We start from the raw sequence: 19009 nt of genomic DNA on the forward strand, positions 1-19009 counted from the left end.
AGACTTCTTGGGTCCTGGGCCCTAATGTCTCTTGATCACCAAAACTACAAGTTGAAATATGAAACACTTGGTCTAGCCAACTACTTGGGGTCATGAAGATAAAAATAAGTCCAACTATGTCAGCAAACATTGGAGTACTAATCTATGAAACAAATCATCCTCAGTGATTACCTGTTAAACATGTTTGTGTGTGCAAAAAATAAAATGTATTTTCCATATAATTTCTAGCCCACTAACTGCTGTCCTTATTAAAAACAGCCCTTATTGGATGCATCCTGCTGTTTTAAAGGGAACTAACTCCCTGTCTCAAAGGCCAAAATATTTTTTATTATCTATATTTTAATATACATTATATGAAAATAGTACTTCCTCTCCCCCAATAAACTTCATTTTAGAAATACATGTTTACTCAAATAGAAAGATATCTGTATGCCAAGTCAAAATATTCTGAATATTTCTGGTAATAACAGTGTGGCTATAAGACCATAAGATTAACTAGATTTGAGGTAGAGTTCTTTTTCTTTGTCTATTGTTTCAGAATTAATAAGTTTTACTGATTTTTATCCTCCTTTTTATCATGGTGACTTTGTATAGATAACTTTTGGTCTGTTAACATTACTTCTATCTCTGTAGAGTAACCCTTTGCTCCCTGGAAATTAATGGATTTAACATTTGATTAAAAGAAAACTAACCCGTTGACTTTAATACCACCTGCCTTCACAGGGAAAGCCGAGAAGATAAAAGCTCCTGTGACACCTTGGGTAGAAGGACATGGAGGGGTGGTCTTGAGGAGGAGAACAAAGGAATGAAACCAATTTGCTTCCTCAGGAGGCATAGATAACAGGCCTTTATCTTTAAAAGAAGAAGGAATCTCAGTGGCTGGATTGAGATACAGGCACGAGAGTTTTCACTTGTATTACTTAGTTGATTTGAGGGAAAGTTATTTATCTTTTCTTAGCTTCAGTTTTCCCATCTGTAAAAGGAGCATAATAAAAGTGTAGATGGTTACAAATGCATAGATGGTTGTGAAAGTTTTCTGTGACATGAGCACATCTGGCTCGTAGGAGGTGAAAGTGATTTATTATTTACTATTTTAGAGGGAACCAAGGGGCGGCATCATCGCTGGCTACACACCTCATGGGTGGGAGGAAGTTCCAGGGTGTGTCAGGGAAGCTGATGCAGGAATGGTGTTAGGGAGATTAACTGCAGGTGCTACCTTCTTTGGAAATGAGCTCACGGGGTGAGGTTTGCTTCCTCAGTTAAGACAACTCATATAAAATACTGTAGTCAATGTGGATGGCTCTGAGGGCCAGCTTAGAGGTTATATGGTTACTCGGCGCCTTGAGATTGTCCTGTTTCTGGGGCTACCCACCAGGCAGAAGGGCCCAGGTAGCACCATAAATACCATATGGGCCACTCTCTGTTTTCAAGGATTAAGTTTCTGTTAAGTATATAGATATTAATATTGAAACATCCCAACCATTATTTAATTTTTGTGATTCAGAAGCCACTTTATGATTTAAAGTCATTGTTTTATATCTCTCTCTATATATCTATTATAATAACAGGCATGTGCCATTGTGTAGTATATCAGATATTCAGAAGTGATGGTTCATAAAAAACTGCTAATTTTTACCATTACTAGCATTTTATGAGTTCGTATATATTTTTGTATAAACTAAATCTCAAATGATAGCCAAAGTCTGTTATCCTGCCCTGAATATATGTAAGCAAGTTGCTTATATATTTTTGCTGATTTTAGATTTAGTATTTTGATGTGAGTATTCTATTAAAAAATTAGGCTGATTGGGCTTCCCTGGTGGCGCAGTGGTTAAGAATCCGCCTGCCAATTCAGGGAACACAGGTTCGAACCCTGGTCTGGGAAGGTCCCACATGCCACGGAGCAACTAAGCCTGTGTGCCACAACTACTGAGCCTGCACTCTAGATCCCGTGAGCCACAACTACTGAGGCCGTGTGCCACAACAACTGAAGCCCGCGTTCCTAAGAGCCTGTGCTCTGTGACAAGAGAAGCCACCGCAATGAGAAGCCCACGCACCACAACGAAGAACAGCCCCTGCTTGCCGCCAACTAAAGAAAGCCCACGTGCAGCAATGAACCCAACACAGCCATAAATTTAAAAAAAAAGAAATTAGTCTGACAAATTGGAAACCAGACTGTCAAGCTAAGCAGAAAGTGCACCTCAGTTGTTTTTAGCGTTGGGTCACTGATAATCACAGATACTTCTCTGGTGTTTGCATGGGCCAGGCACTTTACTCTTCCAAGTGTTTTACTCACTAATTTTTCACAACAACTGCATGAAACAAGGGCTGTTATTTCCCCCTTTGACAGAGGAGTAAACTGAGGCAAAGAAGATCCATAGCTCAAGCTCACCCAGTTACTAAGCGGTGGAACGGGAATTGAAACCCAGGCTCTAGAAGCCATGCACTCAGCCACCCATGTAATGCCTCTCAGCTTACAGGCTCCTGAGGCAAGATGGGTTCTCTCATCAGATCATATTATGTTCAAATCATATTCTTTATTTGCCAGGGTTTCATCATCCTACCAACTTTTGAAAAGCCTTTGCTTGGTTTCCTCATCTTCTGGGGTGTGGGTTAGAGCTGGTACAGGCAGGACCAAGGGAGCAGGGGAGGCGCCACCAAGATTGTTCCTGCCCACAAAAGGCAGGTGGAAGGACAGGGGAGAGAGTGCTGTCAGCACTTCCAGAGTGGCTCTTCCAAACTGAAAGTGGAAACTAAGTGAACAGAAATGGGACATGGTAAGAGGATGGAAAGAAGTCTGGCTGGAGGACTGTGCAAAGCTAAAAAGGGGGAGGGCAGTAAGCGTAAAAATAAAAGAAGAAATCAGGGAAAAGGACCATCTTAAGGGGGAAATGTTAAGTTAAGGGGTGTTCCTGATTTCTGGAGAGGACCCAACTTATTTCTGGCTGCAGTGCAAGTCAACCTGGGCATGTCTTCATTTTTAGGGAGGAATATATATTGCATAGGAATTAAGCATGCTCTAGAGCAGTGATTTTTTAATCAGAAGCAGTTTTTGTCCCTCAGGGGACATTTGCAAATGTCTAGAGACATTTTTGGTTGTTACAACTTGGAGACAGGTGCTACTGTCATCTAGTGGGTAGAGGCCAGAGATACTGTTAAACATCCGACAATGTATAGGCAGCCCTCTATAACAAAGAATTATCTAGCCTACAATGTTAATGGTGCCAATTTTGAGAAACCCTACTCTAGAGCTAGACTTCCTGGGTTCAAGTACTGGCTTTGCCACTTACTCTTTGTGTGACTGGGGAAGAGTCTGCCTCTGTGCCTCAGTTTCCTCATCTGTAAAATGGGATGATGGTAAGACCCTATTTCATATAAAATAAATAAAGGTACACCTTCATTTTATGGAAGACAAAGCAGTGCCAACAGGGAGATCAGCTCTGTGCTTTGTGACCACCTAGAGGGGCGATAGGGAGGGTGGGAGGGAGGGAGATGCAAGAGGGAAGAGATATGGGAACATATGTATATGTATAGCTGATTCACTTTGTTATAAAGCAGAAACTAACACACCATTGTAAAGCAATTATACTCCAATAAAGATGTTTAAAAACACACACACACACACACAAAAAACCGTGCCAAATAAAGTCATGATATCCTATGGATTGTACAATGCATCTCTACTTCAGAGATAATAAATGTGACAATAAATAAATAAATGTCTTAGAATTGATAACATATGGTATGACCTGTTTAACAGGTTTTCTTCCTTCCTCCTCCTCAGTTCCCTGTTTGGTGTTAATGAACCTAGGAGAGCCAGTGCCCCGGGACTTTACCTATAACAGAGCATATATTCTGGATCCTGGTTAACAGCTCCAAGTGCAACAAAATAAAAGAGCCAAATATGAAGCCCCAGAGAGTCCAGGTAGTTGATGGTCCCAGGTGTGATAGGAAGGGTGGCTGCAGTCATTGTTCAGAACAGAGGGCATGGAGCCTTACTTAGAGAGTCTGGTGGTATGTTTATGGTACTAGAGTATATCCAAGGAGCTGTGTTTTCCTCTGACAATTTGACTAAGTCACTGATAACCAATGTGTAGACATAGCCATGGTGGCCAAAGCCATTTATTTACCTAGTTATAATTGGATACTGACATCTGAGTAACCATCTAAGAGAATTTAGGTTACATTTTTAAGAAGTTTTCTGTCTTTGGCTCGTTTTCCTGTTTCTCAGTGACGATAACCACATTTTTTTTTTTTTTTTTTTTTTTTTTTTTTTTTTGCGGTACGCGGGCCTCTCACTGCTGTGGCCTCTCCCATTGCGGAGCACAGGCTCTGGACGCACAAGCTCAGCGACCATAGGTCACGGGCCCAGCCGCTCCGCGGCATGTGGGATCTTCCCAGACCGGGGCACGAACCCGTGTCCCCTGCATCGGCAGGCGGACTCCCAACCACTGCGCCACCAGGGAAGCCCCCTATAACCACATTTTTATATTTTAGTGGTTATTCCATTAGGATTCTGGGTGAGAGTTATACAATTTGTAGGTGCAAAATACTGTCTTAAAATAAGAAATTCATGTGGAACTTCTGAAGAATGAAAAGCTCTCAAGCAACTGTTTTATCAGGAGCTATAATTTCTGTGCTAAACTTTTGCATCCTTTCTACCCCAAACATTGCAGTGAAGAATCTGAGAGAGAAATTTAGCACAAGAGAACTGCCAGCCAAATCAATTCATTCATTCACTCAGTTACTCATTCAGTTGTTTATTCACTTATAGGACATTTGTTGAGTACCTCCCATGTGTTCGTCACTGGAGTTATAAAGATGAGTAAGAGTTCAGGGTCTTTATTAAAAAATCCACATAGCCGTATCTTGTTCTTTTTAAAATTTTATTTTTCTTTAAAATGGTGATAGGAACTCCTGCTGTTGCTAAGTTTTAAATTGCTTCCAAACCCTGTTTGCTTCTTGAGTAGAGGCTGATAAATTAACTATAATCACTACAACTCTGTTATGTAAGAGTGCAAAAGAGTAATTGTATCACAGGAAATGGAGGCAGTAGGAGATGTATATTAAGAGAGTTATTGCAAGGAACAGGATTACTCAGTTCTGGGGGCTGGCTAGGTAAGTCCAAAATCTGCAAGGAGGGCAGCCTGGAACTGTCAGACACAGCTTGAAGTTGATGTCCATAGGCAGAATTTATTTTTATTCTGGGACGCCTCAGTTCTGCTTTTAAGGTTTTCAAACTATCTAATATAATTTACTTTATTAAGTCAACTGATTATAGACTTTAATCACATTTACAAAGTACCTAGATCGGTGTTTGATTGAAAAATTAGGGACTAGCCTAGCCAAGTTGACACATCAAAGAGACCTTCACGGTAATGTTTGAAAGAAATTTGTTTTAAATTGTATATTTAAATGAATTAGTAATAGCCAGAGTATATCCATCCACTATTAATTTTCAAATGGTACTTTGACATTATTACATTATTTGGGCTGTATTTATAAAGCATCAGTTAATTGATAGAGTCAATGAAATGAAAAAAAAAAAGATGCCTTTTTGCCTCAGTTTGGTCAGTTTATAAATTAAGGTTTAAAATGTATAACTAGTTGTGTCAGCATTTTGAGGACACAGTCTCTGGCTGCTAATATTTCTCTTCTTCACTTCAGTTCATTCATTGGATGGCAGTGTTCATAATACTGGATATGGTCTTTGGGATCTAATTTTAACTTGGGAAATTTACAAATCAAAATTTAAGAATATTCTATCTCAAACTCGAGAAGCTAAATAAGAATATGATCATGGTATTTATTTTATTTTAGTATGTCTTATTTGCTTAGTCATTTGTTAAATCATCCAATCTATATTATTTGTTGAATAATGATTTAAAACACAGGCTCTGGAGTCAGATGCCATCACTTTCTAGGGGTATGACCTCGGAAGAGTTAAACTAAGCCTTTTTTTCCCACTGTGAAATAGGAATAATAATATTAGCTACTTCATAGATTTGATTTGAGAACTAAATGAGGTTATCCTGCGAAGTCAGAGTAGTTACTTCTTCAGGTCATGGAACTGACTTTCAGTCTTTGTATGTCTTGGCACAGCACAGAGACTGACAAAGTCATAGAAACTGACCATTGCAACACACTGTGATGTGCCCATTAGTGGTGGATGTCCAGAGTGTGGTAGAAACACATTGGAATGAGAATTCCTGCATGCTCTTACTGTACAGGGACGTTTTGGCCCTCCACTTGCCACACAGAGAGTGAACCTTAGCACCACCTTCAAAACTTGGCATTGAGATTAATGACATGATTAAAGAGGAACTGTTTCATCAAGAAGCAACAGTTAAAGAAAATGATATTGAATCTTTGCATGGAAAGTTAGGTCCATTACCTCAAGAACTAAATTTAAAGATCCTAAAGAAATTTCTAGGTTATAGAGCAATATTATGAAATGACTGAATATCACTTTCTTAGGGATTTACCTACTGAGAGTTGTCAAATGACATCAAGATTATACAATAGGTGTCCTGTAATTAAATCATTGTGTGGTTACTGGCTTCATTTTAACTTTGTCTTTAAATTATTGTTTTACATCTTTCTCTCTTCCCTACCCCCTTTTTCCCCTTGCACTCATCTATTTTTTTTTCATAAGGTTTTATTTTGCTCTAGTATTTGGCTGTATATAAATACTTCTTACTTGTAGGAATAATTTTCACCTGTTCCCCAGTGATTTCTGATGTTGAAAGTAAATGACTCTATCAAGTATATTTTCAAAGAACTTCTGCGCAGAGATGTTAACTCGCTTTATGAATGCCTTCGTGTAAGAGATATTTTCCAGCTATGTATAATAAATCTGCTTATATCTTTGGGATATTCTTTCACATTCACAGATTTTATTGTTTTTTATTAGATTAATTTTTACCCTAAAATAAATTGCCTGCCAATGAGTTGCAATACATTAACTTTCAATGAAGAATGAAATGAAAGGGAGGAATATAAAATTATAAATAGATGTATAAATGGCATTTTTCTAACAACAGGAGACTTAACATAGTCTAGTTTGTGGGACATGTGATTACATTCCCATCATCGTTCACAGGCTGAACAGCCTCACAATAGTTCATATAACCCTTTTCGTTAGGCTCGTGTTCCATAAAATGGGACTCAAACACCTGCTTCCCATAAAGTTTTACAGGTTCAAATTTATTAAGTACCTTTATGCTTGCCGACTTTTCTCGGTGCTAGTCTCTGTATAGAAGGAGTTATGAGTCACAGTCAACCCTATCTATGGAGGCCTGTATGGTTTGGGAAGGGAAGAATTGTGCACAGAAATGCAGATGAGGCTAGATTCCCATATAATATTACTTGGATGCCACTTTTCTTGATCTTTACTTCCTTGGAAAAGGATATTTATCTTTAGGCTCAGAACTTCTCACTCCCTGAGGTTATTTTTGACTACACACACACACACACACACACACACACACTCATGACATTCATGACATATCTATTAGGAGGTGGTTGGCTCACTCTCAAAATCTATTCTTGCTCTTCAGTTTAACACTCTCTCTCTCTTTTAAAATTCTGCCTTGCAGCGTAGTTATTTATATACCTAGGAGAGTACATAGCACAAAGTATACACACACATGCACACACAGCAGCTACTGAGGGTTTAAAAGCACTGTGCTAAACTCTCTACATAAGTTATTTTATGTAATTATCACCTAACCTATGACGTAGAAACTCTTATCATCCCTATTTTACCAAAGAAGAAATGGAAATATTGGGAGTTTGAAAAACTTTGTTCAAGGTTTATACAACTAGTAAATGGAGAAGTTAGGCTTTGGATCAGAAGGCTTTATACTCCGAACACCACATGCTGGACTGCCGGGCTATCCCTTCTCTTGTTCACTCACTGGTGCATGAGTCAATGCTTGTCTCCAACACTCAACTGGAAGCTTCTTGCATCTTTTCTCTCTGTAGCCTATATGGCACCTGCCATGGAGTTGGCAACAACAAATACTGTTGACTCAACAGCACGCTTGGCCAAGGGCATGGAGATTTCTGATCTCCACATCTTCGTATATCAAGACCAACCAAAAGAAAGTGCGTTTCACTGTACAGCTAATATATTTAAAGCAAAAGCAAAGATAGGATTCACAGATTGATTGCCATCCGAGTATAAACTTATACTGTAATATAAAAAGTTAACATGCTCTTAGGAATTATTAAGAGAAGTTGACATTTGAGAGTTAATAACTAATTAGAAACTCTTAATACTAACACTTTGAAAAGAGCCTGCAGAAACTGGAAGATTTGTGTAAGAATGAGGGAGATGATTAAGGCTGTTAAATGTGGTATTTGTGAAGAAATGACTTGAGAATATTTAACATAAAGAAAAAAAGGTTATGGTTACATAATGACTTCAAATATAAGAAGATTTAAAAAGAAACTGATAATGACCCATTTTGTATTCAATTTACACCCAAGAGAAAATGTACTTAAAGTAAAATGTTTGGTTTTACATTTATTATTCATCCAACATAATTTACTTAATGTCCACTGTGATCAACCACAAAGGCTTTAAAAGTAGATAAAAATTTGTACACATTAAGTTATATAGTTGCAACTCTCTGTTGAAGTGGCAAAATGTTTCCTAGCTCTAAAGTGTAGACAGAAGTTATTTTACAGATCCTTGCAGAGCATAATTTTGCAAGAAAAGGCATAAACTTTTCAATAGACATTTTATAAAAACATCTTTATTGGAGTATAATTGCTTTACAGTGGTGTGTTAGTTTCTGCTTTATAACAAAATGAATCAGCTATACATATACATGTATGCCCATATCTCCTCCCTCTGCGTCTCCCTTCCACCCTCCCTATCCCACCCCTCTAGGTGGTCACAAAGCACTGAGCTGATCTCCCTGTGCTATGCGGCAGCTTCCCACTAGCTATCTGTTTTACGTTTGCTAGTGTATATATGTCCATGCCACTCCCTCACTTCGTCCCAACTTAAACTTCCCTCCCTGTGTCCACAAGTCCATTCTCTACGTCTGCATCTTTATTCCTGTCCTGCCCCTAGGTTCTTCAGAAGCACTTTCTTCTTTTTTTTAGATTCCATATATATGTGTTAGCATATGTGTTAGATAACATATATATATTCCATATATATATATGTTAGCCAAAGGACCTCCGGTATTTGTTTTTCTCTTTCTGACTTACTTCACTCTGTATGACAGACTCTAGGTCCATCCACCTCACTACAAATAACTCAATTTCATTTCTTTTAATGGCTGAGTAATATTCCATTGTATATATGTGCCACATCTTCTTTATCCATTCATCTGTCGATGGACACTTAGGTTACTTCCATGTCCTGGCTATTGTAAATAGAGCTGCAATGAACATTGCTGTACATGACTCTTTTTTTTTTTTTTTTTTTTTTTTTTGCGGTACACGGGCCTCTCACTGTTGTGGCCTGTCCCGTTGCAGAGCACAGGTTCTGGATGTGCAGGCTCAGCAGCCATGGCTCACGGGCCTAGCTGCTCTGCGGCATGTGGGATCTTCCTGGACTGGGGCACGAACCCATATCCCCTGCATTGGCAGGTGGACTCTCAACCACTGTGCCACCAGGGAAGCCCTATATGACTCATTTTGAATTATGGTTTTCTCAGGGTATATGCCCAGTAGTGAGATTTCTGGGTCATATGGTTGTTCTATTTTTAGTGTTTTAAAGGAACCTCCATACTGTTCTCCATAGTGGCTGTATCAATTTACATTCCCGCCAACAGTGCAAGAGGGTTCCCTTTTCTCCACACCCTCTCTGGCATTTATTGTTTGTAGATTTTTTGATGATAACCATTCTGACTGGTGTGAGATTGTAGTTTTGATTTGCATTTCTCTAATGATTAGTGATGTTGAGCATTCTTTCATGTGTTTGTTGGCAATCTCTATATCTTCTTGGAGAAATGTCTATTATAGTATCCTGTCATCTGCAAACAGTGACAGCTTTACTTCTTTTCTGATTTGGATTCCTTTTATTTCTTTTTCTTCTCTGATTGCTGTGGCTAACACTTCCAAAACTATGTTGAATAATAGTAGTGAGTGTGGACAACCTTGTCTTCTTCCAGATCTTAGAGGAAATGGTTTCAGTTTTTCACCATTGAGAGGGGTGTTGGTTGTGGTTTTGTCATATATGGCCCTTACTATGGTGAGGTGATTTCCCTCTATGCCTACTTTCTGGAGGGTTTTTATCATAAATGGGTGTTGAATTTTGTCATAAGCTTTTCTGCATCTGTTGAGATGATAATATGGCTTTTGTCTTTCAATTTTTAATATGTTTTATCACAGTGATTGATTTGTGTATATTGAACAATCCTTGAATTCCTGGGATAAACCTTACTTGATCATGGTGTATGATCCTTTTAATGTGCTGTTGGATTCTGTTTGCTAGTATTTTGTTGAGGATTTTTGCATCTATGATCATCAGTGATATTGGCCTGTAGTTTTCTTTCTTTGTGACGTCTTTGTCTGGTTTTGGATTCAGGGTGATGGTGGCCTCGTAGAATGAGTTTGTGAATGTTCCTCCCTCTGCTATATTTTGGAAGAGTTTGAGAAGGATAGGTGTCAGCTCTTCTCTAAATGTTAGATAGAATTCTTCTGTGAAGCCATCTGGTCCTGGGCTGTTGTTTCGTGGAAGATTTTTAATCACAGTTTCAATTTCAGTGCTTGTGATTGGTCTGTTTATATTTTCTATTTCTTCCTGGTTCAGTCTTGGAAGGTTGTGCTTTTCTAAGAATTTGTCCATTTCTTCCAGGTTGTCCATTTTATTGGCATATAGTTGCTTGTAGTAATCTCTCATGGTCCTTTGTATTTCTGCAGTGTCAGTTGTTACTTCTCCTTTTTCATTTCTAATTCTATTGATTTGAGTCTTCTTGCTTTTTGTCTTGATGAGTCTAGCGAATGGTTTATAAATTTTGTTTATCTTCTCAGAGAACCAGCTTTTAGTTTTTTTGATCTTTGCTATTGTTTCCTTCATTTCTTTTTCCTTTATTTCTGATCTGATCTTTATGATTTCTTTCCTTCTGCTAACTTTGGAGATTTTTTGTTCTTCCTTCTCTAATTCCTTTAGGTGTAATGTTAGGTTGTTTATTTGAGATGTTTCTTGTTTCTTGATGTAGGATTGTGTAGCTATAAACTTCCCTCTTCGAACTGCTTTTGCTGCATCCCATAGGTTTGGGGTCATCGTGTTTTCATTGTCATTTTTTTCTAGTTATTTTATGATTTCCTCTTTGATTTCTTCAGTGATCTCTTGGTTATTTAGTAGTGTATTGTTCAGCCTCCATGTATGTATATTTTTTACAGATATTTTCCTGTAATTAATATCTAGTCTCATAGCGTTGTGGTCAGAAAAGATACTTGATATGATTTCAATTTTCTTAAATTTACCAAGACTTGATTTGTGACCCAAGATATGATCTATCCTGGAGAATGTTTCATGAGCACTTGAGAAGAAAGTGTATTCTTTTGTTTTTGGATGGAATATCCTATAAATATCAATTAAGTCCATCTTGTTTAATGTATCATTTAAAGCTTGTGTTTCCTTATTTATTTTCATTTTGGATGATCTGTCCATTGGTGAAAGTGGGGTATTAAAGTCCCCTACTATGATTGTGTTACTATTGATTTCCCATTTTATGGCTGTTACCATTTGCCTTATGTATTGAGGTGCTCCTATGTTGGGTGCATAAATCTTTACAATTGTTATATCTTCTTCTTGGATTGATCCCTTGATCATTATGTAGTGTCCTTCTTTGTCTCTTGTAGTAGTCTTTATTTTAAAGTCTATTTTATCTGATATGGGAATTGCTCCTCCAGCTTTCTTTTGATTTCCATTTGCATGGAATATCTTTTTTCATCCCCTCACTTTCAGTCTGTATGTGTCCCTAGGTCTGAAGTGGGTCTCTTGTAGACAGCATATATATGGGTCTTGTTTTTGTATGCATTCAGCCGGTGTACGTCTTTTGGTTGGAGCATTTAATCCATTTACATTTAAGATAGTTATCAGTATGTATGTTCCTATTACCATTTTCTTAATTGTTTTGGGTTTGTTATTGTAGGTCTTTTCCTTCTCTTGTGTTTCCTGCTTAGAGAATTCCTTTATCATTTGTTGTAAAGCTGGTTTGGTGGTGCTGAATTCTCTTAGATTTTGCTTGTCTCTAAAGGTTTTAATTTCTCCGTTGAATCTGAATGAGATCCTTGCTGGATAGAGTAACCTTGGTTGTAGGTTTTTCCCCTTCAGCACTTTAAATATGTTCTGCCACTCACTTCTGGCTTGCAGAGTTTCTTCTGAAAGATCAGCTGTTAACCTTATGTGGATTCCCTTGTATGTTATTTGTTGTTTTTCCCTTGCTGCTTTTAATATTTTTTGTTTGTATTTAATTTTTGATAGTTTGTTTAATATGTGTCTTGGCGTGTTTCTCCTTGGATTTATCCTGTATGGGACCCTCTGCACCTCCTGGACTTGATTGACCACCTCCCCTTCCATATTAGGGAAGTTTTCAGCTATAATCCCTTCAGTATTTTCTCAGTCCCTTTATTTTTCTCTTCTTCTTCTGTGACCCCTACAGTTCGAACATTGGTGAATTTAATGTTGTCCCAGAGGTCTCTGAGACTGTCCTCAATTCTTTTCATTCTTTTTTCTTTATTCTGCTCTGCTGTAGTTATTTCCACTATTTTATCTTCCAGGTCACTTATCCGTTCTTCTGCCTCAGTTATTCTGCTATTGATTCCTTCTAGAGAATTTTTAATTTCATTTATTGTGTCATTCATCTCTGTTTGCTCTTTAGTTCTTCTAGGGCCCTGTTAAACGTTTCTTGTATTTTCTCCATACTATTTCCAAGATTTTGGATCATCTTTACTATCATTACTCTGAATTCTTTTTCAAGTAGACTGCCTATTTCCTCTTCATTTGTTTGGTCTGATGGGTTTTTACTTTGCTCCTTCATCTGCTGTGTATTTCTCTGTCTTCTCATGTTGCTTAACTTACTGTGTTTGTGGTCTCCTTTTCTCAGGCTGCAGGTTCATATTTCCCTTTGTTTTTGGTCTCTACCTCCAGTGGCTCAGGTTGGTTCAGTGGGTTGTGTAGGCTTCCTGGAGGGGGAGACTGGTGCCTGTGTTCTGGTGGATGAGGCTGTATCTTGTCTTTCTGGTGGGCAGGACCACATTCTTGGTGTGTTTTGGGGTGTCTGACCTTATTGTGATTTTTGGCAGCCTCTTTGTTAATGGGTGGGGTTGTGTTCCTATTTTGCTAGTTGTTTGGCATAGGATGTCCAGCACTGTAGCTTTCTGGTCGTTGAGTGGAGCTGGATCTTAGCGTTGAGATGGAGATCTCTGGGAGAACTTTCACCATTTGATATTACATGGAGCTGGGAGGTCTGGTGGACCAATGTTCTGAACTCAGCTCTCCCACCTTAGAGGCACAGGTCTGACACCCAGCTGGAGCACCAAGACCCTGTCAGCCACACGGCTTACATGGGAAAGGAAATACTCACCCAAGTCCAGGAAGCACAGAGAGTCCCATTCAGGACAAACCCTCTTTTCTTTTCCTTCGTGCTTCGTCTAGTTTCACTTGCTCACAGGGAGCCATGGGCAGAGGTCTCTCACACCAGCCCTTCAGACCAGAGTTCCTGGTGCAGAACCACTCTGCTGACACCTCAGCTTGAGACCATGTGCAGAAGCACCATTCACGGGACGATGTGATTCAAGATGGTGGCAGCAGGCTGTGTGCCTCAATAGACATTTTCATCTCTAAAATTTTTCTTAAAATAGATGGCATAATATTTTACCTTAATTCATTTTTTTCCCAGGCAGTCAAGGTAACAAAGTCCAAGTCTATTGATATCTGATGATATATTATAGTGATCATACTTAGTTAATCTATAAAAATAGAGGTGTTCTCTCATATTTGGATGTCTGGAACAAAATAGAACATTGTCAACTTGTGACCTATTTGCTTTGGCCTTCTTGGGTCTAGAATAATGTATACCACATTAGCAGTCTTCAAATGTTTATTAAATTAAATTGAAGCAATCATTTGATATCTTGCAGTGAACTCACACCATTAGGCTATGAGCAATATGAGAGCAAGATCCATGTCAGATTCCTCTGTTGTTCTCCACAGTGTCTCACATAGTATCTAGCCTACAGTAAGTTATGTTCATTTAATATATAAAAGAATAAATTTTTTAGGGGCTTCCCAAGTGGTGCAGTGGTTAAGAATCTGCCTGCCAATGCTGGGGACATGGGTTTGAGCCCTTTTCTGGGAAGATCCCACCTGCCACGGAGCAACTAAGCCCATGCACCACAACTACTGAGCCTGTGCTCTAGAGCCTGCAAGCCATAACTACTGAGCCCGCACGCCTAGAGCCCATGCTCTGCAACAAAGAGAAGCCACCTCAGTGAGAAGCCCACCACACTGCAACAAAGAGTAGACCCTGCTCACCACAACTAGAGAAAGCCTGCGTGCAGCAGTGAAGACCCAACGCAGCCAAAAATAAAAATAAAATTAATTAATTTTTTAAAAAGAATAAAATTTTTAAAAATTCAGCATAGTTTTTGCCAAGTGTTTCCATTAAATAACTATTGGGTAATACATTCAACTACTAATTAAGGTGCTGCTAGTTTATGATGATAAAAATCATCTCATCAACAAATATCATCAGTAGACAGAGCATCCAAATCATTTCCATAAGCCATTTAAAATTATATTTGCGTACCATAGAGGATAGGATGCATCATTTACTGTTAAAATATTAATTTTACCCACTTCATTTGAGATAGGAGGTCTTTATTGATTTGGTCCTTTCTCAGAAGAATGATGGGAAGTCAGTGAATGCTGGAAAAAATTCTTATTCTTAGCCATTTCTGTAGTGGGTTGAAGTAGTACTTAGCAGTGATCAGTAGGAGAATAATTATACGTAAAATCTGCTTTTTTCATATTTATGTGTCTGGACACACTGGATTTAGTTTTTTTTTCTTTTTTAAAGTGAGTGGAGATATGATATCGCCATTCAGGAGACAAAACTAACAAGTGTCATAGGACCCTAAATTTAAAAGAAATTTCTTTAATCATATATAGATTTTTTGTTTTTTGCTTTCAGTGATTTTGCTTGCAAATTTCATGTTGTAAGAGCAATGTCTCGAAATCCAGATTCCTTGTTACCCCCGATGAGAAATGCTAAAGTCTCCCACTGAGATGTGTTTGAATCCATTTTGCTCCTAAATGTTGTCTTTTAAATAATTTGAACTAAAAACAATCTATGCGTGATTTTGTCAAAGTTTCATTAGAATGATTAGTTCACTAAAGTTTAAAGTTGTTTCTCTTTGCTTTTCCATTTTGTTCTGTGCTTCTCTTTGGTGCATATCAAACCAAGAGATGAAATGATTTATTTTCTATTGCCTAGTCCTGGGTCAATTCAGGTTGAATTCAGCTTCTGCCCGGTGTGTTGGTGTGGAGCTGGAAGGACAAACATTTTCCAAAAGACTATACATAAAGCCCTCTATGTTCTTGTGTACTGAGAAGGTTGCTTATGAAATTGAGAAAATTCCCACTCTGTTTGAATTTTCTCATGAGCATAAGTTCACTGCTCTACTTAAGTATAAATAGGGAAACAAAGATCGTGGGTCAAAAAAGTTTAAGAGGGAAATTATCACTTTCTCTCTTGTCTCAATCTTATTTTTCTCAAAGATAGAGATAATCAAAGAAGAGCTGATTATTAAATAAGCATTAATGCTTGCCTTTTGATTAAAGTTGTAAATGTAATTTCCTAGACATCCCATGAGCAAATATAAAACATGATTAGATTGTAATAATAAATGAGTTTGGCCAATTCTTTTCCTGTTTGACTCAAGCTGCTGCCTTTGGAGAAATCTCCCTTAAGGAGGCAGTCTTCCCATTTCATACTCTGAAGCTTTGGCAGAAGAATGGACTATCCTGATATTTAAATTCTTACAATTATTATGGGATATATAGACTGACTAGAGTATCTAGTGCTCAAAGATTTGCATGTTTTACAATGAATATTAATGCAGGAATTGACCTAAGAATCTGGCCTTGTGGTATTTGAGTGCCATTTACAATTCACTGGGGTACTGATGTATGAAAAGTTGGATTGTTAGAATTTCTTACCAGTTGAATTAATTTATTTTATCATCAGTGTCAGTAAGATTAAATATATTTTTCTTGTGTTTCATGGCATATTTGTGAAAACAGAAATCTCTGGACTCTAGCAGCTAGCAGGAAATAAAATACAATTTATTAAAAATTTTAATCATTGTGTATATCTTCAGATATTTTTCTGTGCTCTAGGAAAAGATTTATTTTGGTATTTTAAACAGTTTATTTGTACCATCCTATGACCCCAGTATTTGCAAGAGCTTTATTTCCTTTCAAAAAGTTCTTTTTTCTTGAAAACAAATTAAATATTTTTGTTAGAAATGGAATGGTTTTATAAAAATTACTGATCACTATTAGTGCCTTCTTTCCTTGTTAATGATTATATCCTTAAGAAAGGTTAGTATAGCTTTGAACTTATTACACATTAGTGCATTAAGTTTATTTGTTCAAATAAAACATAAGATTATAAAATACTACAATATGTAACAGAAAAGAAAGTAGCACTCTGATTCTAGAATTGTCATACTTGTTTGGTATTTTCAGCATTTGGTTTGGGAAGGCAAGAAAGGTCTCTTATATGGATTCTGTAAAGTAATTGATAAGTATATATACTTACCCATTTCACTTATATTATGAACATCTTTCAATGTTGATAAATATAAATAATTATACTATATGTTCTATAGTTTTAAATTTCATGTTTTATAATACATAATAATAAAAATTGAAGATTCCCCATTGTATGGCATTGCAATAATATAGTTAATCAATTCTTATTAGTGAAAACTTTTCTGTTTCCCATCTTTGCTGCTATAAGGAGTACACTGATAAACATTTTTACAGATGAATATTTCCGAATTTTCTTATTTATATTTAATAGGTTGAATAAGTAGAAGGGAAATTGTTAAATCAAAGGATACCATATTTCTCAAATTTTGACAGGATGAGTAATTGCGTGGGTTTTTTTTTTTAATTGAAGAGACATATAGTCAATGGCATTGCTTTTATCCAATAAGAACCGATAACTAAACTTGTTTTTCTTGGAGCAGGTTTTCTTGGCATTGTTGACATTTCAGGCCAGATGAGACGTGGTTGTGGGGGACTTTCCTGTGCTTTATGGGATGTTTAGCAGCACCCCGGGCCTCTCATATCCTAGATGCCAGTTACACCCTCCTGTTACAACCAGAATGTCTCCAGACACTGCTGAATTTTCCTATGGGGACAAAATCTCCCCGGCTTGAGAACCACTGCCTGAGGACGAGGTAGTAAGAGTCAGTCTAATCTGATGGAAGCCTTTGGGCAAAACGAAATAGGTAATAGATTAATCTGCTTCCTTTCACTTATTGAGGGAAACACAGACATGTCCATTCTAAGGATTTTCATGTTTGTCCTCACTCCTTCCTCCTCTGCTCCATCCTTCTTTGCACCCCCTTTCTTTCTCTTTCACCTCCCTCTTTCAGCCTGCCTCTTTTTCTTCTTTTGGTCCTAACATCCTTCTCACACATGAACTAAATTCTGTGATACTTTTTTTGTTTTAAGACTTTTGTTAATAACTGGACATTTAGGGATCTTCTGGGGCTTGCAATATCAGTTGCTACTTCTTGATGCACTGTTACCTACAGTCAAGACTGACTGGGTATAAATGGGACATCTGTGCTCTTGGTAAGGACTAGAGCCTAAAGCAATGCTACACTAAAGGCACTCTGGCAGGAGGCTAGACTGCAGAAGTGATGGAAAGCTTCAGACTTGCTGGGCAGAGAAGGAGGGGGGAAGCAGTAAAGAAGATGACTTCTTTACTGTCCTATATTAGAAACATAAATAACTTGCTTCAGTTAAAATCTAGCTGGGGTGGCAAAGAAAGGAAAACTACAGTATTTGTAGAAGAGGCTCTGTGCCCCTTGTATGGACTTGACCTGCTTTTGTGGAAGAGAGCTTCAAAGATAACAGTAATGGTCTATTTCTTAAGACAGCTGTAGCCATATGGGTTTTCATTTTATTATTATTCAAACCACATATATACATTACCTAGACTTTTGAAGTATAATATATTAAGATGTATACTTATTAATATATAGTTATTTAACATAAAAAAAACCTAGTTGGAATGGAGGGAGCCATTCCAGTTAAAGATGGTCAACTTAGTTCAAGCTTTTTATTTTTCTGCTGTCTAAAATTTCCATTGAAAATCCAAAGAATACAAAAATGAGACAAAATATATATCTATGCAAATATATTTCCATTGCCTTTCAAACAGTCTTAACAGGTATTTGTGACGATCTGGAGAAGTGAGCATGCTCATGTTCTGCTGGTGGAAAAGAAGGGATTGCTATAAATTTTTTAGTGGGAAGTTTAGCAATAAGCAGCTAAAAGTTAGAAATATTTTTTTCCTTCAATCCTGAATATTGGACTTCCAAATTTTGTCCTAATAAAAGTGAAGTGCACAAAAAATACAGTTATAAAATTTTTATATAAATATATTATAGTTTGCAATAGCAAAAATTAGGAACAACCTGAATGTACTACATCAGTGGGCCGATGGGATAAATTATGATATATATGTAGTGGCAAATTTTGTTGTTATTAAAATTATGTTGGAGAAAAATAATAACATGGAAAGTGATTTATAATATATTAATGTTAAAGGATTATACCAAATAATATGTGTAGGGAAGATTTAGAAAATCATCATTAAAAAATCTATCTGTGGATATGTGATAAAATAGTAATAATTATTATCTATAGGTGGGACAATTTGATGTGATGTTTATTTTCTCTTATTTGCTAGCAGATATTTTATAAATTTTCTAATGATCATGCAATTGTTTTAAA

The 19009-nt window shown here is 37.2% G+C and overlaps 1 protein-coding gene across 20 annotated transcripts in view; it reads left to right on the plus strand.

Moving 5' to 3' along the window:
* The window catches only part of PDE1C (phosphodiesterase 1C), a 701054-nt gene that overhangs the window by 453289 nt on the left and 228756 nt on the right, over window positions 1–19009 (plus strand). The window lies entirely within an intron of this gene.

This window comes from Kogia breviceps, chromosome 9 (genome assembly GCF_026419965.1).
Source record: "Kogia breviceps isolate mKogBre1 chromosome 9, mKogBre1 haplotype 1, whole genome shotgun sequence".
NCBI classification, from domain to species: domain Eukaryota; kingdom Metazoa; phylum Chordata; class Mammalia; order Artiodactyla; family Physeteridae; genus Kogia; species Kogia breviceps.